The following is a 5,052-nucleotide window of genomic DNA, read 5'->3' as shown; positions in this document are numbered from 1 at the left end:
TGTGTGTGTGTGTGTGTGTGTGTGTGTATTAGCAGGTCTCTGTTAGCAGGATAAGTTGGTGAGAAAATGAAACCTTTGAGAAACAGAGCTACTTGTGTGCTTCTCTCGAAGCTGATCACAGAACCCAGTTTCCTCTCTCCTTGTCTTTCTGACTATAGCTCTGAGATGTGTGATTCTACCAAGTTACTCAAGCTCTGATGTGCTGCATGCTCAAGCAATGAAACCAATCAATTATGGAAAGAAATCTTCCAAACTGTGATGCAAATTAAAGCTGCACTCTCTTTGTAAGTTGACTGTCATGGTTATTTGCTTATGATGTTGCAGAGCTGATGAATATACTTGTTTTTAAGGTTACTCACTGGAAATGTTCCAGATACAAAAAGAAGAAAATATCAGAGGTTAGAGGTTAGGTACTGCAAGATACACAGAAATAAAAACTGAAGATAAATAGTTCTCAAACTGAAAAGGAAGGAAGACTTATCTGAGGATGTTTTTAATGTGAAAACTTAAACTCAGATACTATGATCCACAATGTTCAGAGCAAAGCACAGATAGTTAGCTTCTAATTATTCATCAGAGAGGGACTTTATTGTCTTGGTGCCTACATTAAGAATCAGACAATATTGTGGATGCTAAGAAGTGTATGCTGAAAGGAGCCTGATATGGCTGTCTCCTGAAAGGCCCTGCCAGACACTTACAAATACAGAGGTGGATGTTAGCAGCCAACCATTGGACAGAGCATGGGGTCTCTAATAGAGGACTTAGAGAAAGGACTGAAGGAGTTGAAGGGGTTTGAAACCCCATGGGAAGAACAATATCAACCAACCAGACCCCTCAGAACTCCCAGGGACTAAGCCATCAACAAAGTACACATGGCTCTGGCTGCATATGTAGTAGAGTGTGGCCTTGTCATGCACCAATGGAAGGAGAGGTCTTTGGTTCTATGAAGCCTCAATAGATGCCCCAGTGTAGAAGAATTGAGGGTGGGGAGGTGGGAATGGGTGGGTGGAGGAACACCCTCATAGAAGCAGGGGGAGGGAGGATGTGATAGGGTGTTTCTGGGAAGAAGGTAAACTGGGAAAGGGGATAACATTTGAAATGTAAATAAAGAAAATATCAAAAAAAATTTAAAAAAAGAAAACGTGAGAGAGGCAGAGAGAGAGAGAGAGAGAGAGAGAGAGAGAGAGAGACACGGAAAGAGATCCATAAAAAAATAAATTTTTTTTATTATCTCAAAGGCAATGCAGAAGTGTTCCAAATTTCTCCACAATTGTCATTTCTTATAAGCATCAGTTTCAATGACTGGAACTCTCTATTGAGACAGAAAGAAAAATCAGTCAACTCAGCATGCATCTTTTAAAAATATTTCTACTGAATTATTTGTTTGAATAAAGGGATCTCTTCTTTAATTACTAACAGCAGCCTATGATACAAAAAATATATGCACTTCAAACTAGAATCACAACTTTACATTTAATATCATGAATAAAAGAAAAAAAGGTTTTAAACTTTAAAACATTTATCTGACTGTCATAGGAGATAATTCACACCTTGATTCATCTTTTCTACATGTAAATAAAAGAATGCACACTCATAAAAAGGGCTTGTAGAAAAGTATACCAAAATGAACACAAAACAAAAAATACTACAGTGAAAACCAGTTCTTAAATATATAGTTCAGGGAACCATGAAAGCAGACCAAACCCAGAAGCAGCATTTGCAGTACAAACTTTAGAAAGAGCTGTTGCTTTTAAATAGAAAACGTTTATGCATAGGTCTTGCTCTCTAGCATACACAGATACTTCAAAACATTCTGAGCATGAACTACTAATGTCCTCATTTCAAAACTCTCCTATGAGATCCAGGGTGGGCTTCACACAAAGTGGAGTGCAGAGAAAGAAGTGTTAGTTAAGAACAGAAAATGCTGCCTGGTCTAGGGTCAGTGGGAGAAGATATACCCAGTCCTTGAAAGAATTGAGGCCCCAGGGAGTAGGAAGGCCTGGTGGGGGTAGAGTATCTTCTTGGAGACAGGGGAAAGAGGAATGGGATGAGGAACTATGGGAGGGGAAATGAGAGGGAGGCAAAGGCTGGATTGTAAATAATAATAACAACAACAATAATAATAATAAAAGAGAAAAGAATGAAAAAAAAAACACACACAATTAAACAACACAGAACACAACAGCCTAATCAATGAAAAGGATAAAGTGCATGGTTACAAATTCCAAAGGTTTATGCCCCAGTGTGGGGGAATGCCAGGGTCAGGAAGTGGAAAAGGGTGGGTTGGTGAGCAGGGCGAGGGGAGAGGAAACAGGGTTTGTTTTTTGTTTTTGTTTTTGATATTTTTTTCGGAGAGGTAACCAGGAGAGGAGATATCACTTGAAATGTAAATAAAGAAAATATAGAATTAAATAAATAAATAAATAAATATTTTTAAAAATTCCTTAATTCAATAGTATACATGGAGTACCCATGGCTCCGGGTGCATATGTAGCAGAGGATTTCCTTGTGGGACATCAATGAGAGGAGAGGCCCTTGGCCTTGTAAAAGCTCATTGCCCCAGTGTAGGGGAATGCCAGGGCCAGGAAGTAGGAGAGGGTGGGTTAGTGAGCAGAGGAGGTGGGGTTTCAGAGGGGAAATGGGGAAAGGGGATAATATTTGAAATATAAATAAAGAAACTATCTAATAAAAAATATCATAGGAAAAAATTCCTTAATTCCCCTATATTTTATTTTAAAAAGGCAGCTGATCCCAAACTTCCCCCCTTTCAATGGTAGCTTTTCATTAGCCATGGGTCATATGAGTTGGCTGCCAGCCAACTGATCCTTCTTAATCAAGCTAAACAGCCTACGTCCTAGAGAAGGAAATTTATTTCTCACACAAAGACAGGTTCTCTCTCAATGGGATTCATTCTCAATGGAGTAATTTCATGTCAACCTCTTGAGGATTCTCCAGTCTGTCAGCAAAATTTTTATAACAAACTCAGGGAAAGAAGGGGTTTACTGAAATTAAACTGTGTGTTAGTGGATGTTGGCATGGGGTCTGACAAGCTGGGAGGCAACATGGTCTTACAGGATGGCATCTCTGCCTACTGTTGAGTTTTTATTGAGTTCCTCATTCTACTCGGCAGAAGTTAGGTTCTTCATCCTGCCTCTTGCTTTTTGTTGTGCAACAGGTAGGGTAAAGAAATGGGCATAACAAGAAGCACTTACTGACAGGAGCTTGGTATAGTTGTCCCTGAGAGGCTCTGCCAGAGCCTGACCGATACAGATGCAGAGCTCCCAGGGACTAAACCACCAACTATACAGTGCATATGGAGAGACCCATCGTTCCAGCTGCAAATCTAGCAGAGAATTGCATCAATGGGAGGGTTGGCCCTTGGTTCTGTGGAGGTTTGATGCCCCAGGACAGGGGAATGCTAGGTCCTTGAGGGAGAGCACCCTCATAGAAGCAGGGGGAGGAGGGAAGGGATAGGGGATTTTTAGAAGGGAAACTAGGAAGGGGGACAACATTTAAAATGTAAATAAATAAAATAACCAATAAAATTAAAAAAATAAATGGGCATGAGACATGAACATTTAATGTTTTTTTTTCTGTAGACTTTGTGGATAGCAATGAGTCTCACGCAATCTGACAATCACAATTCGGTTTCTTTTTTCAGGAAGCAAGTCACTCACATGATCACCTCTATTCCACTAGTTCTTAGTTTGTTGCTGATTACTATTGATTAGTATGCCAGAGAGATGGTTTCCCAGGTCATTCTGAAATGACCTGCATATGCTCTCACCTGGACCTTTTTCTTTATGACCAAAGTGAGTCACGGGATGAAGACTGCCACTCTCACAGAGCAGTGAGGCTGTTAGGAAGACGGTGGAAAACTGAGACCAGAGGCAGTTTCAGCCTGATGAATCAGAGACCAGGGCTTGCTCAGGCATAGCATTTTACTAAGTGTTTTGACCATCCTTGCTGTTTTGTGTCAAACTGATTTTGTTTTCAAAGTTAATATTAGGTCACTTTTTCACAAGACTGCCTCTCATGCATGCAACCTAAAATTTCAACCCATCACCTGGTTTTTCTTCCTCTGTTTATTCTCATTTACATTTACAGCTAATATATATTTTCGCTAATTCTACACATAGGCCTTCATGTTACAAAGTCCCATAAAGAGACTTTTGTTATAATTACACCAAGGCCAGAAATACTAGGAATGCTCTATAATGTTTGTCATGGTTTTATGAATAAATTCACCTCCTTCTAATGCTATCCTAGATTTCTAAAGCTTTATATGTGAATTAAAGACAATATTGAAAATTACTGTAATTAAAACTCATTTAAATATCACACTATTCAGAATAAATTTTTCTCTTTCATATCAGGCAACTATTCATCAAAATGACCCAAAATAGTAGTTAAGGACATTTGTTTAAGCACTCTAGTCCAGACCTATCAGTTGAATCAGAATCCATTGCTTTGCGACTCAGAAATATACATGATAATAGGCTTTCCCACATGAATTTCAGGTATGGTATCAATAGAAAAACTTCAAAAAAAAAATTAACAAGATGTTCTTCACATTGTTCCTGTGTATGATCCTAACAGAGAGTAGATGATGGTTCAGTACACAAATGTTAATGTGTACAGCATGAATCCAAATCTGATTGAGAAATTTAGACTCAGAATGTAATGGATAACACACAATGAAATTTTTTCAATGTCAGGGATCAAACCCAGGGTCCTGTGCAGGCTAGAGAACTGCTATGCCACTTAGCTGGATCCCTCGCCCTTAAACAGTATTGGCACGTGACAACGAACTATGTGAAAATGTCATTCAAATATTACTCATAATTGAAACACATTTCTCAAAGGCATAAAATTTGTGGGAAAGAAAACAAAATATGTCTGAAATGTTCAGCTTGTCTATACAGAAATGTGATGTATTTTTTGAAGTCTTTAATATATATTAACTCAAGAGGGATGAAAGATGGCTCAGTAGTTAAGATCATGGGCTGCTTTTTTCCAGAAAAACCTAATTTTGATTTCTTATGTTCCCAT

The 5,052-nt window shown here is 38.7% G+C and overlaps 1 protein-coding gene across 1 annotated transcript in view; it reads left to right on the top strand.

The window, feature by feature from the left end:
* Positions 1–288, top strand: part of Cldn17 (claudin 17) — a 45,684-nt gene extending 45,396 nt beyond the window's left edge. The window contains exon 3 of the mRNA XM_031364749.1: positions 159–288. The gene's annotated coding sequence lies outside the window, so the exon portion shown is untranslated. The remainder of the gene's footprint in view (positions 1–158) is intronic.
* The last annotated feature ends 4,764 nt before the right edge of the window (positions 289–5,052 follow it).

This window comes from Mastomys coucha, unplaced genomic scaffold (assembly GCF_008632895.1).
Source record: "Mastomys coucha isolate ucsf_1 unplaced genomic scaffold, UCSF_Mcou_1 pScaffold12, whole genome shotgun sequence".
Classification (NCBI taxonomy): domain Eukaryota; kingdom Metazoa; phylum Chordata; class Mammalia; order Rodentia; family Muridae; genus Mastomys; species Mastomys coucha.
This window is presented reverse-complemented; position numbering and strand designations above follow the sequence as displayed.